The 19,844-nt window shown below is 37.8% G+C and overlaps 1 protein-coding gene across 1 annotated transcript in view; it reads left to right on the forward strand.

The window, feature by feature from the left end:
* FREM2 (FRAS1 related extracellular matrix 2) overlaps positions 1–19,844 on the forward strand; it is a 183,003-nt gene that overhangs the window by 118,457 nt on the left and 44,702 nt on the right. The window lies entirely within an intron of this gene.

Below are 19,844 nucleotides of genomic sequence, written 5' to 3' on the forward strand. Positions count from 1 at the left end.
GTGGCGTCTTTAAGACACAGCTAAAATTTTTATACTGCAGGATGTTTACACACGAGCAACACAACTGATGTTAAGAACAATGCTCTCATTTTGTGCAGATACCCTTAAACATCTTACATAGATGTCTTTGATCCTCAGTACTTTGGTAATGTTACAATTCAGTACTGCAGTATTGGTTCACTAGGGTCAGTATTAAGTCAATGTTACAATGTTTCACTAATATTTACTGTCAGTCTTAGAAAGGTAATTAAGGAACATTCAAACTGAATCTATTCTCTGCCTTTGTGTGTCAACCCGCAGGGGTTTTAGCTAAAGTGGCTCGCTTCCTGGACCACCCTGGAAAAATTACCATACTAGATATAAGCCAGGGACATGTAAAAGGCAACATGGTGAGCTCCATGGTAAATGTAACTCAGTTCAGTGCTGTTCAAAAGCTTACTGACATCAGAAAAGCTTTCTCAACAGCAGGAGCGCCTTAGAGAAGAAAACATTTCTAGTGCTAGAAAAATACATCATGGTATGGTGGGTGAAGGAATGAAATATTTTTATTCCTTTGTGCTTAGCTGAAAGACCTAATCACTATCCATTTTTGTTTTGAATACAATTATTTGCATTAGTGCAAGCTCCCAAAAGTAACGGCAGAACAGTTATTATAAGAAATGGCCAGATTCCTTTAAAGTAACAACTTGATAAAGTCATATTCTGTGTTTAGTATACTTGAGTTAGAACGAAATGAAAAATCAAAAAGTAGAAAAATGAGTTTTTAATTTCTCAGAATATTAATGCAGTGTAGCCATTAGTAGCCTATTTAATACAGTTGATGATTCTAACAATTCAGTGAAAGTCAGTCGATGTTTAGCAAGTGCCAACTTTGTGGAAAGCATTCCAGGGATTCGCTGAATAGTAAAAATGATACTAGTTTTTCCACACGAGAAGGATCCTAGATAGAATGATGTAGATATTGTAGTCTGAAAACAAAAATCAAAACAAATCAAACAGTATATGTAAAATATCTTGCCATTAAAAAAAATCCAATGTCAAAAACTACATGCATGTAGCAAATCTTTACTCTGCACATACTAAATACAATATATGGGGAATACGAAGACATTTAAAATATAGGCCAAGACCTCACAATAATGAAAATCTGTTTGAAAGGAAAAGCTAAGAATGTAAAAAGCTAAATAAGAATAATTTATTTTAGTAAGAAGTTGAAACAGTAAAAAGGAGACCAAGAGAGCAGCGTGTGATTAAAAGCAATTGTATGAATCATTCTATGAGTCAGAGGAAGAACAGATGAAGCCTTTAAAAGATGAAAAGGATGTAGATGAATGGAGAATAAGGCTAAGTATTGTCAGATTGTGTGAGAGAAAGCATGAGGGAGGGAAAGGCTTTTGGGAACAGTGAGCATTCCAGTTTGGCCAGGCTCCCTTTTTATGAGGAAGGTTTAGTGCCCAGCTCCTTGAATTGCGAATTAGGAGTCTTGGGCTGTAGACAAATTTTTGCAATTTTCCAGTCAATAATTTCTAATCAAACAACCTTTCTTCTTAACCAATCCAGATTTCTTCTCTAGCCAATTTTCCTCATTTGAAGCATGAGCATATTTTTACCTGAATTTCTTACCTTACGGATTTTTTGTGAGTATCAAATAATATAATCTGTATAAAAGCACTTTAAAAACTAAGCAAAAGAAAAATAAGAGTCATTGGCAGTAGAGTCTGGATAAACAAGGTTGAAGCACATTTATTTGATAGGAAGCACCTGGATGTTTTTGAACAAGGGAATGAAATAATCGGAGCGGTGTTTCAAGGTTATTAATGATGTAGCAGTGTAAGTGAAAACAAATGTAGGGTAAGGAGGTGAGGCTAGAAAGGAAAGGAAGCAATGCTAAGAAAAGCCTGACATAACTAGGACATCACAGAGGGAGGAAGAAGGAGGGGGATTGCAAAAAAAAATCTATGATCAAAAAAGACTGTGTGTGGAACGTCCAAAAAATTGAGGTACCATCATAGGTTAGCAGAGGGAATTAGTCTAGGGAAAGAAAGTTGGAAGAAGATGAGATTCTATTTAAACATACTAAGATAGAGCTATCTGTAGGGCATGCAGGTGAAACCAGGCAATAGGCCAGTAAAATACAGAACTAACTAAGCTGAAGTCTGAGATTTATAAGTCATATGTCTGATAGTGGTAGTTGAAATAAGGAGGGTAGATGACATCTACAAGAGAGAGGAGAGAGGGTGAAGAGAGTCAATTACTGTGCAGTAGAATTTTATCTATAGTTATAATAAATTGAGTATGTGAAATGGAATAATGAAAGGTTACCAGACTATATTTCTACTAAATATTAATGTATAGATTTTTGGCTGTTAGCTACAAATAGTAATTATCACTTGGTATATATTAAGAAAATTGTGGAAATGTGCAGTATTAAGTACATTAATGGAATTGTCAAATAATAAATATAACTTTAGGCCCTTTTAAATAAACTGTTATTAAATCTTGACTATTAAAAAATAACTAGAAATTAAAATACTGTTGCGTGGTTTCATTCCACCATTTTGTAACTCCTTTCAGGTAAATTTAAACCACTTTTTTGATAGTCATTTCACATCTTTTTTTTTTTTTTGTAATAGTTTCTGGAGAGAGGTTGCAAAATTACAGGATTCACTCACTTTTAACAAGCACATGAGTGGGAGAGGGTAGGAAAAAAATGAGCATTGTGAGGGTGAGTGAGTCATTCACTAAATATAAGTAGGAGGGTCCAGAGAAGAGACTTCTCCGTGTGTCACCTGTGGGAGGACCTGCAGCCCCATGAATCCCAATTTTTAGCCCTTTCTACTTAATTCTAAACTTTGATTCAGAACCCACCAGACCAGCTGTTTATGGAGAATAGTTTTATAAGGGAGGAAGTGTGCAGTGCACAGATTAAAATAAAGGCAAATTTTAGCTTCCTGAAGCTGGATACCCATATCTCTCCTAGAACTTGGGAAGTTTTCTGCTATGTCTGTAATACCTCAGAGATGTTGAGAGTTTGGTTCCAGACTACTGCAATAAAGCAACTATTGCAATAAAGCAAGTCACACAAACTTTTTGGTTTCCCCTGGCCTATAAAAGTTATGCTTACACTATGCAATAGTCTATTAAGTATGCAATAATTTTATGTCTAAAAGTGTTCATACCTTAAATAAAAAATACTTAAATTACTTTATTGCCAAAAAATGCTAATGATTGTCGGAGCCTTCAGTAATTTGTTATCTTTTTGCTGGTGTAGGTTCTTGTCTCAATGTTGATGGCTGCTTATGGATCAAGGTTGCAGAAGGTTGGGATGGTTGTGGTAATTACTTAAAATAAGATAACAATGAAGTCTCTGCACCTCGTGATACTATTTGATAGCATTTTACCCACAGTAGAACTTCATTCAAAATTGTAGTAAATTCTTTCAAACTCTGCCACTGCTTTATCAGCTAAGTATATATAATAAACTAAATGCTTTGTTGTCTTTCAAACAATGTTTATAGCATCTTTACCAAGAGTAGATTTCATCTCAAGAAACCACTTTCTTTGCTTATTCATTAGAAGCAACTTCTCATCCATTCAAGTTTTATGATAAGATTGCAGTGATTCAGTCACATTGTCAGTCTCCAATTCTAGTTCTCTTGCTATTTTTACCACATCTGTAGTTACTTCCTCCACTGAAGTCTTGAACCCCTCAATGTCATCCATGAGGGTTTGAATAAACTTTTTTCAACTTCCTGCTCATGTTGATATTTTGACCTTTTTACATATAGATATATGGTTTTGTTTTGTTTTGTTTTTGGTTTGTTTGTTTGGTTCTTTGCAGAGACAAGATCTCACTATGTTGCCCAGGCTGCTCTCAAACTCCTGGGCTCAAGCAATCCTCTGACCTCAGCCTCCCAAAGTACTGGGATTATAGCTGGGATTATAGGCATGAGCCACCATACCCAGCAAATTACATATATTCTTAATGACATCTAGAATGGTGAATTTTTCCAGAGGGTTTTCTACTTATTTTGACCAGATCTATCAGAGGAATCACTGTCTATGGCAGCTATAGCCTTACAAAATATGTTTTTTAAATGATAAGACATCAAAGTTGAAATGACTCCTTAATCCATGGGCTGAAGAATGGATTAGCACATTTGAAAACAACATTAATATTATTGTATATCTCTATCAGAGCTATTGGTTAACTAAGTGCGTAATGAGAAGTAATATTTTTAAAACAGTCTTTTTTTCTGAGCAGTAAGTCTCAATGGTGGGCTTAAAATATTCATTAAACTATACTGTAAACAGATGTACTGCCATCCAGGCTTTGTTGCTCCATTTACAGAGCACAGAGTAAATTTAGAATAATTCTTAAATTACCTAGGATTTTCTGATTGATAAATGACCATTGACTTCAACCTAAAGTTAACAGCTGCATTAGCCCCTAACAAGAGAGTCAGCCTTTCTGTTGAAGCTTTGAAGCCGGGCATTGAATTCTCTTCTTTAGCAGTGAAAGTCCTAGATGGCTGCTTCTTCAAATATAAGGCTGTTTTTTTCTTCATTGGAAATATGTTATTTAGTGTAGCCCTCTTCATCCTTCATCTTGGTGAGATCTTCTGGATAACTTGCTGCAGCTTCTATATCAGCACTTGCTGCTTTACCTTGCACATTAATGGTTTAGAGACTGCTTCTTTCCCTAAACCTCATGAACGAACCTCTGTTAGTTCCCAACTTTTCTTCTGAAGCTTCTTCACCCCTCTCAGAATTGAAGAGAGTTAAGGCCTTGCTCTGAATTAGGCTTTGACTTAAGGGAATGTTTTGGGTGGTTTGATACTCTATCCCAACCACTCAGACTTTCTCCATATCATCAAAATGGCTATTTCACTTTCTTATCATTTGTGTGTTCACTGGAATAGCATTTTAAATGTCCTTCAAGAACTATTCCTTTCCATTCACAACTTGAATAACTGTTTGGCACAAGAGGCTGGTTTCAGTTTTTGACATGCCTTCCTCATTAAGGTTAATCGTTTTTAGCTTTTGATTTAAAGTGAGAGACATGAAACTCTTCTTTTCACTTGAATACTTAGAAGCCATTGTAAGCTTATTAATTGGCTTAACTTCAGTATTGTTGTGTCTCTGGGAATACAGAGGCCCAAGGAAAGGGAAACTAATGGGAGAACAGCTGACTGGCAAAACTCTCAGAAGACATGCATCATTTATCAATTAAATTGTCTTAAATTTCTTTGAGTCTTCTCAAAATAGCTATTTTGAATTTTCTATCTGAGAGGACTTATATCTCTGTTTCTCCAGGATTGGTCCCTGGTGCTTTATATAGTTCATTTGGTGAGGTCATGTTTTCCCGGATGGTATTGATGCTTGTAGATACTCGTCCGTGTCTGGGCATTGAAGAGTTAGATATTTATTGTGGTTTTCACAGTCTGGGCTTATTTGTGCTTGTCCTTCTTTGGAAGTCTTTCCAAGCATTCAAAGGCACTTGGGCCTCAAGCCCAAGACACTGTGATTTTTGCAGACTCATGGAGGTAGCACCTTGGTGGTCTTGGTTGAGATCCAGAACAGTTCTATGGATTACAAGGCAGAGGCCTTGTTCTTCTCCCTTACTTTCTCCCAAACATATAGAGTCTGTCTCTGTGCTGAGCCACCTGGAACCGGGGGTGTGGTGAGGCAAGCACACCTGTGGCCACCACTGTTGAAACTATGCTGGGTCAGACCTGAAGCCTACACAGTACTGAGCCTTGCCCAAGGCCCTTCACTTCAGAATGACAGGTTTCCCCAGACCCCAAATGTGTCCCCAGGGATGCTGTCTGGGAGCCAGGGATTAGAATAGAAAACCTTAGCAACTTACCTGATGTTCTATTCTACTGCAGTTAAGCTGATATTCAAACCACAATACAAAGTGCTTGCTGCTCTTCTCTCCCCTTTTCACAGGCAGAGGGGCCTCTCCCTGAGACTACCACCACCACTGATAGTGGGGAGCTCTACCAGGCCACCACCAATGTTCGCATAAAGCCCAAGTGCTTTTCTCTTAGCTTGTGGTGAATGCTGACAGGCACAGGACTCAGCCTTCAGGACAGTGGGCTCCCCTCTGGCCTAGGGAAGGTCCTGAAGTGCTGTGCAAGAACCTAGACCTTGACTCAGGGACCCTAGAGGCCTGCTTGTTCTTCTACCTCATTGCGGCAGAGCTGGTGCCTGACTTTTGGCTCTTGTGGTGGTGCTTTTCTGTGTACACATGGTTGTTAAAATTTGGTGTTTCTAGGTTGGTGGAACAACTAGTGTAGCCTTCTATTCCACCATCTTGCTGCACTTCCCATGAATTGTTTTTATTTCATTGCATTGTTTTTCTGGGTTCCTTGCATCTGGCTGTTTCCTTAAGATCATTATTTTGAATTTTTCAGGCATTTGGTACATGCCTTTTTCTTTGGTTTCTGTTACTAGAGAAATGTTTTGTTCCCTTGTAGAAGGCAAGAAACAAATCTCAGAATAGAAAAAAAAAAATGAGAGGCTAAAAAAATTCAGAGGATCAATAAAATGAAGAGTTAATTTCTTGAAACAATAACAAACTTGAAAAACCTTTAGCTAGACTAAGAAATAAAAGAAGACAAATAAAATCAGATATTAAACAAGAGATATTACAGCTGATACCACAGAAATACAAAGGATGATGAGAGGCTGCCGTAAACAACTATATGCCAACAAATTTGATAACATAGTCCATTTTGTGCTGCCATAAGGGATTACCAGAGGCTGGGTAACTTATAAGGAAATGAGGACTATTTGATGCACAGTTCTGCAGGTACAAAAAGCATGGTGCCAGCACCTATTCAGTTTTTGATGAGGGACTCAGGCTGCTTTCACTCATGGCAGAAAGTAAAGAGGAGCCAGCATGTGCAAGATCCCATAGTGAGAGATCCCAAGCTTTTTAACAACCAGCTTTGGTGGGAACTGATAAAATGAGAACTCACTTACATTCACCAAGGGAGGACATTAATCTATTTATGAGAGATCTGTACCCATAACCCAAACACTTCCCATAGACCCCAGCTCTGATATTGAAACCAAAATTCAACATGAGATTTGGTGGGGACAAACAAACCGTATCCAAACTATAGTAGAAGAAATGGATAAATTCCTGGACACATACAACCTGTCAAGATTGAACCATGAAGAAATAGAAAATCTGAGCAGGTCAGTAATGACTGAGGATATTGAATCAGTAATAAAAAGTCCTCCATCAAAGAAGAGCTCAGGACTGGACAGATTCCCAGCTGAATTCTACCAAACATTTAATGAAAAGCTAATACCAGTTCTTCTCAAACTATTCCAAAAAGTTGAAGAGGAAGGAATACTTCAAAAGTTATCTTACGAGGCCAGCATTACCCTGATTTCAAAATCAAACAATCACACAACAACAAAGAAAAAACTACAGGCTAGGATCACCAATGGACATAAATGTGAAAATTCTTAATGAGATGCTAGCAAACTGAATCCAACAGCACATTAAACAAATGATTCACTATGATCAAGTGGAGTTTATTCCGGAGATGCATGTATGGTTTAACATTTGCAAACCAATAAATGTGATATGCACATTAACAGAAAGAATGATTTTTTAAAATATCATTTCAATAGAGGCAGAAAGAACATTTGATAAAATTTCCTATCATGATTAAAATGCTCAACAAATTAGATTCACATGGTACTTGCCTCAATACAGTAAAAGCCATATATGACAAACACACAGCTAACATCATATAGAATGAGGAAAAATTGTAAGCTTTTCCTGTAAGGTCAGGAACTAGACAAAGATGTCCACTTTTACCATTTCTATTTAGTGTACTACATGAAACCCTAGCCAGAGCAATTAGGCAAGAGAAAGAAATGAAAGGCATTCAAATTTGAAAGGAGGAAGCTAAGTGCCACTGTTTGCAGATGACATGATCTCATATATAGAAAACCTTAAAGACTCCATTGAAAAACTGTTAGAACTAATAAACAAATTTAGTAAAGTTGCAGTATACAAAGTAAACATAAAAAATCAGTAGCATTTCTATATGCCCATAGTCAACTATCTGAAAAAGAAATCAAGAAAACAGTTTCATTTACAACAACTACAAAAAAAAGATACCTAGTAATAAACTTAGTTAAGGATGTGAAAAATCAAAAAATCTTTATACGGAAACTGTAAAACTTTGATGAAAGAAATGTAAAATAATACAAATACGTGGAAAGGTGTCCTATATTTGTGGATTGTAAGAATTAACATCATAAAAAGGCCAAATGACCCAAAGTGATGTACAGATTTAATGCAATTCCTATCAAAATGCCAATGACATTCTTCACAAAAATAGAAATAAACAATTCTAAAATTTATCTAGAACAAAAGACCCCAAAACAACCAAAGCAATCCTGTGCAAAAAGAACAAAGCTGGAAGCTTCATACTACCTCACTTCAAAATATACTACAAAGCTATAGTAACTACAAAACAACATGGTGCTGGCATGAAAAACAGACACATAGACCAATGGAACAGAATATAGAACCCAGAAGTAAATTTACACACCTACAACCAACTGATTTTCAACAAATGTACCAAAAATACATGTTGGGGAAAAGATAAGTCTCTTCAATAAGTGGTACTGGGAAAATTAGTTTATCTACCTGCAGAAGAATGAAACTAGATCCTTATCTCTTACTGTATATAAAAATCAACTCAAAATGGATTAAAGTTCTTAATGTAAAACCTGACTCTAATAGAAGAAAACATAGAAGAAATACATCAGGGTATTGGGCTGGGCAAGGACTTTTTAGATAAAACTTCAAAAGGATAGTCAACAAAAGAAAAAATAGGCAAATAGGATTATATCAAACTAGAAAGCTTTTCCATAGCAATTGAAACTGTTAAGAGAGGGAAGAGACAACCTACAGAATGGGAGAAAATATTTGCAAACTATAGATGTGACAGCGGGTTAATATCTAGAATATATAAGGGACTTAACAGCAAAACAACAATAATAATGTTAATATTAATCAAAAATGGGCAAAAGGCCATTTTTCAAAAGAATGCATACAAATGACAAACATGTATGTAAAAAAGTGTTCAACGTTGCTAACTGTCAGAGAAACACAAACCGAAACCAAAATAAGATACCATCTCACTTCAGTTAGAATGGCTATTATAAAAAAAGACAAGTGTTGGTGAGAATGTGGAGAAAAGGGAACACTGACATACTGTTAGTGGGGTTGTAAACTAGTACAGCCATTATGGAATACAGTATAGCAGTTCCTCAATTAACTGGAAACAGGATTACCATATTATTCAGTAATCCCACAGTTGAGTATTTACTGAAAATATTTGAAATCCATATGTTGAAGAGGTATCTGCATGCCCATGTTTATGGCAGCACTGTTTACTATAGCTAAGATATGGACTCAACCTAAGTCTCCAAAAGATGAATAGATGAAAAAATGTGGTATAAATAGCCAACAGAATACTATACAACCATAAAAAATAATGAATTCCTGTCATTTGAGACAACATGGGTGAACCTGGAGGACACCATGTTAAGTGAAATAAGCCAGACATAGAAAGACAAATACCACATGATGTCGCTCATATGTGGAATCTACAAAGGAAAAAAAGCTGATATCATTGAAGCAGAGAACAGAACTGTGGTTATCAGAGATTGGGAAAAGGAGAAAGGAGAGGATGATGGGGAAAGGTTGATTCATAGGTACGTGTTACAATTATATAGAAGGAATAAATTCCAGTGTTCTATTGCACAGTAGGGTGACTATGGTTAACAATAAAATATTATATATTATAAAAAAGCTGACTAGGCATGGCAGCTCATGCCTGTAATCCCAGCACTTTGGGAGGTCAAGGCAGGTGGATCACCTGAGGTCAGGAGTTTGAGACCAGCCTGGCCAACATGGTAAAACCCCGTCTCTACTAAAAATACAAAAATTAGCTGGGCGATGGTTGCAGTGACCCGAGATAGTGCCACTACACTCTAGTCTGGGCGACAGAGCAAGGCTCTGTCTCAAAAAAAAAAAAAAAAAAAATTGCTAGAAGAAAGGCTTTTGAGTATTCTCATCAAAAAGAGGAAATACATGATGTGGTGGATATACTAACTACCCTTATTGGGTCATTATACAACGCAGAAATATATCAAAACATCAAATTGTACCTCATAAATATGGGAAATTACAGTGTGTCAGTTAAAAAGCAAATTTTAAAAACAAAGAAAAAGGCAAATGAGCAAAGATCAGAGACCGCTCGAGTGGGTTTGTTAGCAATAGGAGTCCATTTGACTCAACCTGTTATGGCCAGAACCTCCAGAGGCCCTGGCTGCTATGCTGCTGTGTGCTCGCCTGGTCTTTTTGAAACTGTTGATACAATGCACTGCTCACTGCAGGAAAAGCATTAAAGAGCTTTGTTCCACTGCACACACACAAGCTTGGCAAGCAGCCACTTGAATTTCTCCTGCTAGTCACATAAAAACGCTGCACCACCATTACCAGAAAAGGCAAAGGCTCCAAACTTCTTTATGAGAAAAGCTAACCATTTTGTGTAATTTACACTGAAGAATGACCTTTCTGCCTGCAAGAAAGTGAGCACAGGCAGCTGTGCCAGGACGTAGGCCTGGTTCACCCAGAAATGAGCCCTTAAATTAATGGAGTGTACATTTACAAGTATGTAGTCTGCTAGAGTGATTTTAGGATATCAAGGTTGTGATACCAATTAGGATCATGCTGTTCACAATATTAAATTAACTCATGTCTTTATTTTTTAGGGCTTCATAGATATCATATATTTTTATATAATCATAGCTAACGTGAACACCTTCTTAGATATGCTAAATCTTTTACCTGAACTATTTAACACACATAGGCACATACACAGATTATGAGCCAAGTTGTATTATGCCTGGGTTTTAGCATGTGTGAGTGGTTAGATAACTTGCCCAAGGTCAAACAGCCAGTAAGCATTTAGCCAGCCTGACTAAAGAGACTATGGCATTAACAACTATGCAGCACACCTCATATTATACTAGCAGTGTGTATATTTAATATACACAATGACCTTCTGATTCTACAATGTAATACTCAAAGATATTATTAGGTATCCTAATAGGGAAGTTTACAAGATGAAACAAGCTATATATACTTTTATAGACATACAGCACCTGAATATTGATAATTGAAATGTCACAGATATTAGGATAACTTGTAAATGAATTATCCTTGTTGATCTTTTGTCAATTGTAATTCCCCTTGGATCTTTAGGAAAGCTAATTAGTGCAGTCTCAATGTGGTACTTCAATTGGACAAGGAATAGCACTGCTTTTTCCACATCATCTAGCAAACCACCCAGTGAAAATGGTTGTCCTTCTGAAAGATTGCATTTTGGCTCTCTTGTCAAGTCCTTGTGGATAAATACTGTCTTGAGTTTGTTTTGTCTTTTTCCCAGTAACACTATCTGCCTAGTCCCCATCTCTTCCAAACAGAAAAGTGAATGCTGGCCATGCAGTACTATCTTATAGACATCAAGGAATAAATATTTCTGATTTATCACCACCACTAAAACCCTGGAAGCAGTTCACTAAACATTTATAGGAACCTCAAGATCTCAGTCACAGAAAATTCCATTTTAGTGTTAAAAATCACATAAATCTGAGAAGCAACTTCTCAGATACGAGGCTTCGGAATTTGTAAGTTTAAAACTATTAAAATGAATTTTATAATAAAAACCAATAAAGGACATAAAAAGTTGATTACATGGAAAAGATCTCTTACTAAATACTATTGTTACGATCAGAAAGTCCTAATTATTTGCTGGTCACAGAGGACTGGCATATCTTTTTATTGAAATCATAAAATGTACAGAAAATGCTGAAAAGCCAAACACGGCAACTTGGCTGAAAGCAGAGCACTTCAAAGTCTTGGCCTGCATGCCTCAGTGATGTAAAGGGAGGCCAGCATCTGTGAAATGCTGCCATGGACTTGCCAGGCTATGATTATCTATTTTAAGTCTGGAAAACGCACTGTGCACCTATGGTCTACTGTTGAAAACATGTACCTCCATTACTAAACAGATGGCACCATCTCCATGAATGGTATTAGAATGAAATATTGAGAAAACATTTTGGAATAGATGTACTATTTTCTGACATTGGTGGATATACCAGTGGTCACTGTAAAGATGTGAAACTTGTTAGTTTGCTTCCTTATAAAGCCAGAAGTAGTTGTCTCATTAGGAGTCCTTCTGGTGTCCCTATGTTCTCTGGGAACCTTCCTTCTCTTTGCAGGTAAATGTTACCTTTCAGAGGGAACAGATAGCTATTATGTTTTCCCTGAGAAATAGTCCTTCATCCTATCTGACTGAACATGGGATCTTCTTTTCACTCATTTATTCCTATGTTGTAAATTGTATACATTTTTTTTTGTAATTGGCCTTAAATCTTCCTTAAAATTATGTACCAAACCTTACACTGACCTAGAAAGATACAAGATTGCCCAGTGAAATATAGTGCTACTATTATTTCATAAACCAGTGAAGTATGTGACAAATAATCACAATAATAATTTATATTGAAATTTTAAACATACAGCTAAAACTAAAAATGCCTTCTTTCTCTAGGCCATTTGTAACAATTTGAAGCACTTAAAATTATGGATGAAACGTTTCCTTCACACTCCTGGAGAAATAAATCATCTTTTTTTCTCTTTTTTCTATGAAACGGGTCTTTTTTCTGTCTCTCTGAAACAGATATTTGAAATAATTTGAATCCACACATTTATTCATTTAAAACACACACTTAACGTCTCTCATGTTTCCAGAGGCTGTGCGAGGGTAGAGGGAACAAGGATTTGTCCTGGCCTCACTTCACTTGTTTATAGGACCCTGCTAAGTGGCCGGCAGTCTTCAGGACATTAAGGACACAGTGGTGAAAGATACTAGCCCAATCTATAGAGACTTCGAGAAGGAAATGGACAAATAGCTCCAACAAGGCAAAGGATAAGTCCAGGCTGCACAGGCAGTGACAGCTTTCAGAAGGTTCTCTGGCTTGGCCTCAGGCTCCTGGAAGGCCAGTTCTCTTCCGCCCAAAGAATGGAGGAGCCTGAATCATTGAGTGGGCAGCCAGTAAACTGATGCTCAGAGTCACGTGTCTTTTTAGGCTGTGACAGTCTCTCCATTGTGAAGACAACTGCACTATTTGGGATGAGCCAAGTTACAGTACAATTCAGCAGTTCCTGAGTTTAAATGCATTCCTGCGAAAAGAAATGAAACAGCTGATAGATCTTTACTCGTGAGTACCTTTTCAAAAAGCAAGAATATAGGTATTGTGAGAGGAAAAAAATAGCTTTCTTTTTACACCTTATAGAGCTGAAATATATCTCAGTTTCAATTTCCCTGAGGGTGTTTCACAAACAATGGGTTTCACAGGCCCAGGAAGTACACTACAGGGCTGAAGCTCTGTGGTCAAAATGCCAACAAGGAGCCCATTCTTTCCTTTTTCTTTTTTTTTTCTTTGTTTTTAAGAATCACACTTATTCAGAAGGGTAATTTTTGAGAGCACGCTCCCTGCAAGAGAAGGCTTTAAAAAGCCAAAGCCACAGTCTTTCATAGTCTCGGTGCTGCAAGATGATCCTATAAATACAAGATAAAATTAGAAGTGGTCTAGGTGTTGCTTTACGCCTGTGGGTCTAGCGTGCACGGTCTGCATCTCATAAACTGGTGGAATGCTGTCTGTGCTAAATAGCGGGTTAAAAGCAGTACAGTTTTGTAAGTCTTTCCAGGGAATCGCTACCCTCCCAACAAACCTAGCATGCATGTTTTCTGTGATGTTAGTCCTCAACATATATTTTGAAGTTTTTAAAATGACAGTACATCTAAATAGTAATATGTATTCGATCTAATTCAGTATACTGAGAGCACAAATAAACTCTTTGCAGTAGAAGATGTCAGTTTAGCACTCTGAGGAAAATTTCGTGACTCTGTTCAACACATCCCTTGACATCTCTATGAAGAAGGAAGCTTCATCAAACCCTGTGATATAATTATGGAAGACACAGTGATTGTATCATGTGTGAAAACTCTTTTTTTCTTCTTCTTCTTAAACAGTGCAAGAAAAGTAATGTGGGCACACATCTTACCAGAGTTAATGCCTTAGATTCTGAAAAGCATCAAAACAAATCAGGAGAAAAACTCAATAGATTAAAGCACTCAGTCCTTGCCCCACCCTGTTTTATTCTCCCATATCCCTCATCTTGGTGAATGGTTCTATCAGTACTGGATTCCTTCTTCTCACTCTTTACCCCAATTCCTTAATTCTACCTCCTTCATCTCTCTAAACATTATACCCTTATTATTTTTCCCTGTCTGAACTGCCACCACCTGATCCAAACAAACTTCATATCTTGCCTAGATTCTTGCACTTGCTAACTAACTAGACTGCCTGCTTCCAGTTTGCTCAAATCCCACCCCTTTCCACCAGCCCATTCATCCTCCAGACCTCTAAATGCATATTTCATCATTGTGTTCCCCCCTTTTTTAACACTGAGCACACCTCTCACCTGCTAATTTCTAGGACAAGGCTCCCACCACAAGGTCCTGCATGGCCTGGCCATGGCTTCCTGCTTTGCTTGTTCACCCCATCTCCTCATTCCAAGCAGCATACAATACCACACCAAACTCTGCAACCCCTAAACACACGAGGCTATCTACGTATCTTTAGTTTCTATTTCCGCTTCTACTTGAAAAATTCTCCCTCTCTACCTCCTCATTCATCAGCTGGCTAACTCATATTAATGCCTCAAAATTCAGCTACCAACCATTAAAATGATAATAATAACTTATGGTGACTGAGCACTTTCTATGTGCAGGTAAAGTAATAACTTTATGGTCATCTTATTCTTCCTTTAAAAGAAAACATTCACAATTGAGCAACAGATAAGAGATGAGAGAAGAACCAGGGGACAGTAGTAATATGGAAAGAAAAGGATGAAGATGCAAGAAAAAAGGTGTGGCCCACAGTATTAAATTCTTCAAAGATAAAGACAAAGATTTGTAATATGCAGTTGGATTTTGCAAAAAGAAGGGCACTGGCCAACTTGAAGAAAGTATTTCTTGAGTGTTTTGGAGAATGAAGCTGTATTTCAATTAGCTTAAAATTAATGAGAGCTGAGAATATGAAAATAATGGATAGAGCATTTCAAGTTATTATTCAAGTGAAAGGAAGAAAGAAACTTTAAGATCAAATACTGGTGCTTGTGGCAGTGGACGGAGTGGTGATATTGTGGGAAAGATATGTTATGATGATTTTATGTAGGGAAGAAAGATTGAGGAGAAAGAGAGAGTTTTGTCACATAAAGTAGTAAAATTGGGTAGCATAATCTAAGCAATTAAAATTACATCATACACGGAGAAGCATGATATGCTTATGAAGCCATATTGCCCCGCGTCTAATCCTGGTTCTGTCTTATAAGATATATATTCTTGGGATAATTATCTAACCCTTCTCTGCCCCAATGTCCTCGTGATGTAACAGACTGATGGGTTATTCCTGCTCGGTACACAAATAAAGACCATGGCATTTTAGTAAAGAAACAGTTTAACTGACACGAGGTCAGCCACGCCATGCAGGAGACAGAGTTCTTACTCCAATCAGTCTCATCAAAGGCTCATAGGTTAGGGGTTTTCCAAAGGTATTTTGAGGGAAAAGGTGGGAGTGGCTATGCAATGGGTGCTTGCTGCTGATTGGTTGGGTCAGAGATTAAATGATAGGGAATTGAAGCTGTCCTCTTGAGCTGAGTTGGTTCTGGATGGGGCCATAGGAGCCACCAGTTAGCAGCTTCAGGTGGAGCCATGGTGTTAGATAAGCACAGAACCTGAAAGGATATCTCAAAATGCCCATCTACAATAGAAGAGTGATGTTATTTGCATGAGTAATTGGGGAAGTTGCACCTTAGCAGAATTCAGGTTCCTCTCTTCCTGTAGGCTGGTGGTCTCACATTAGCTTCATAAAGGAACTGAGTTTTGGGGACGGGCTGTTTTCATGTAAACTATAAACTAAATGTCTTCTGGAGTTAGCCAGCCTAAACCCAGGCAGCTTGAAAGCTAAAGGAAAGGTCGGGGGGGGGGGGGGGGGGGTCGGGGGGCGTGGGCTAGATCAGATCTCGCTCACTGCCATAATTTTCTTACCGATAGAATTTTTTCAAAGGTGGTTTCCATAATATTATCTACCTCATAGGGTTGTTATAAAGAATAAATAAGTTAATAAATGTAAAGCACTGACAATATGTGTTTAGCTGTCATTACTATTACCGTCAAGACAACTGTGCAATGGTGTGTTTGTTTTCTGTTTTAACTACTAGACTAAGAACTCTTCGAAAACAAGGGCTGTGTTTTTATCATATCCCCAGTAGGGAGCACAGTGCCTGATCCACAATAGGTGTTCAAAAAATAGATAATAAATTGACGGTTAAACGTATGCAGGCAGGAGGGTTGGCCAGGACTACCTTTCTTGATATTCTTCCTATCACTAGTTGTTTTTATAATATACAAAGAATTAACCCCAAAGAATAAAGCCTTATTTATTTTTTAAAAACCCTCATGTAGTATATTCACAGAATGTCAAACATCTAAGAACAAAACATGTGCTTTGTAGCTTACTTGAATTTTCCTAGGTCCTTCTCTGAAAAGCAGTAGTTAACCTTCCACCTAAAGGCTGCAGTGAGGCATTGTCATTGCCCTAGAAAGTTCTGGCTGCTGCAGTTTACATTCAGCTATTAGAATGAAAATGATGAACAGTTCCTTAGTGACATTACATTTACCTGAACACCAGTAGCCTTAAATTGGCATTTCCCCGTGTCAACCATTTATTTAGCTATCCAGTTCTATTACCCAGGCTCCTCTCTGAGCTACCTTTTACCCCATCACTCACAGGCTCTGCCATGACCATCACTCGTATCACCCTGACTCAGGGCTGCGCTCCTTTCACTCTAGAAGGTGGCCTTGCTTTATTTTTAAATCGTATTTTAAAAAGATATTAGACAAGTTTTTATTCTCTATAAATGAAAATACACATTTAAATGATTAAACAAGTTGTTCTCTTTAAAGCCAAGGATGTTACTAAGTAAATATTATCTGATATAAGAAGTCATATAAAAATCACAATGCTTATGTTTTCATCTTCTTGGTTACTCCTTAAACACAAACCATTTTAAAGACAAGAATGGTTTTCTAACTCCTATTTTTCCTTGAGAGGAAGCACCTATTATCCTTCCAGTAAAGACTGCAGGAAGTAAGCATGAATCAATTGGATTAAATGTTGAATGAGAGAAATAGCTGCCAACTAGTATCATATCAACAAGAAAAACACAAACGTCCCAGAAGGGCAAGAAGAATATCTTGGACCTGAAAGCTTAGAGATCTGACTTCACATAGATCAAATTGGATATTGCAGTCCAGAAATCTGAGAACCAAAGAAGTTGATTTCCCCAGTGTCAGGCACTTCATAAGTGACTGAGAGGGGAGTGGCACTCCTGGCTTGCAGAACAATGATTTTTTTTTCCATGTACAACACAAGGAAGCAGTGCAACAGCGTTGGCTGCTAACATAGAGTAACACAAGGATAACCAAGGAAGAAGGATCTCACAATAAAGGAGCACATTGGCGATATTGGCTCACTGCAACCCAAATTACCTTTAAATTTTAATCTATCACAGCTGCTGATGAAGCCGAGTAGAGCGCATAAGATACAAAATCGCAGAGCATCAATATCTCAAATATTTTTTAACCTGGGGGGTAAAACTAAAATATCTATATCTATATATGTATATATACGTGTACATATGTGTGTATATATATGCGCATATATATACACACACACATATACATATATGCTTTATAGTCTGGTAGTCCATTTTGTGAAAGAACTGAATCTAATCCCTTTCTGATAGAGTTTGGGCTTGTTTCCAGTTGCACTGTAACACAGATGAATGAAATACAATGAGCAATCCTTTGTATGCATCTTTGAACACTTAGGTTAGCATTTCTGTATGACATATCCCCATATATTGAATTGCTAGGTAAAAATTTTGTACATAAGAATCTTGTGAAAACCTTTTATGACTCCTTTCCTGCCTTAATAGTAGTCAAAGGCACAGGCTTTATCTAGATATGCATCCTAGTTCCACTATTTCCCTGATGTACAGCACAACTTTGGGCAAATCTCTTAATCTCCCCAATTCTTGATTTCCTTATCTGTGAAAATGGGATTAATATAGTACACACCTCAGTGGGTGGTTGTGAGGATGAAGTAAGGTACTGAATGTAAAACAACTACTACTGTGGTATCTAGCAATTAAGTGACTAGTTTTAAAGATGCCGGAATGAGCTAAAACAATACGCAGATTGCTGACTGCAAGTTAGCTGCCTGTGAAGCTTTTTAAAAACAGTGCTGTGCCTGTGTGGAGGCAAGGGCCATGTGCAGGTCTCTGCATCTTCTGCTCAGTTTTGCCATGAACCTAAAACTGCTCTAAAAACTAAAACCTATTAACAAACACACACAGGTGCCTGGAAGTGCCTGTTGGAGATTCTGATTTGGAAAGTTGGAGATAAGGCCCTGGCATCTGTATTTTTAAATTCTCTAGGATAATTCTAATATACTTCCTATTTGGGAACCAGTGAAGGCAAAGTATTTCAAAAGAAAAGAAAAAAAAAAAAAAAAAAAAGCCTCTTCTCTCTGAGTTCATTTTAATTCGCTTTTCCTTCCCCATGAATTTCTTACAGATTCAAAGGGCAGCCTTACAAAGTCGTTTTACTGCAGAGAAAAGCACCGGCTCCTCCTTAGGCTTCTTAACTGCTACTGCTTGATGCTGAGTGTCCTCTTCTGACTCACCCACCCCAAAGACAGACAGAGTTATTCATCTGCTGTAGCAAATAAATAATTCTACTCTGATGTTAATTCGTTCTACACATATTGATTGCACACCTATTACATTGATTAAGCTACGTGTTAGGGAAGTACCGGTGAATAGAGGAAGCTTGATTCCTCCCCTTAGAGAGCTCAGAGGCCATGGGGGACATACTCACAGTGACGGCGGAAGTTGAGCAAGGGCTTTGTTTGGTAGGGGAAAGCAGGGTGCTCCCCGCAGAAGTGACTTCTCAACAGAAGCTTGGAAGATGAGCAGAGCAGGAGGTATCCGGATGAGGAGGGAGGAGTATTCAAAGCAGCGGCAGCAGCCATAGAGCCAAGGCTGGGAGGGGCACATTGAAGACCGGATTGTTTACTAGAAAAGGGGCTAATATGAGATTGAAAAGGCAAACCAAGATCAAATGTTTCAGTGTCTTGTAAACCATGTTCAGTAGCTTGTGAATAATCCCAAGAACAGTAAGGAAAGTTGAGAGGCTTTCAGCAAAGGGAGTACTATGATGAGATTTGCTTTGAGGGATGACCACTTTCCTTAAGAGCCTGGTTAAGTGGCTGCTGGGAAAACTCAAGAAGAAGGTGTTACTAATCTACCTGCAGCTAGATTAGTGGCAATGAGACACAGAGAAACCTGGGGAAGGGGAGTGGAGGTGACCCTGTGGATTCCGTTATGGAGAAGTCCACCTTGAGGTGCCCAGGGGACGTGGATTGATTAGGCATTACAGCTCAGAAGAAAGATCTCATTTGGAAACCATTCCTTTGTATTATTTTCAGCACTGGACAGAAAGGCAGCATTAAAGCTTTTACTTCATTCAGTTCTAAGCAAACACATTGGTTAGATCTACAAAGCTTACTTGAATGATGGTCTATGTGCACGTGAGTAA

This window comes from Chlorocebus sabaeus, chromosome 3 (genome assembly GCF_047675955.1).
Source record: "Chlorocebus sabaeus isolate Y175 chromosome 3, mChlSab1.0.hap1, whole genome shotgun sequence".
NCBI lineage: Eukaryota > Metazoa > Chordata > Mammalia > Primates > Cercopithecidae > Chlorocebus > Chlorocebus sabaeus.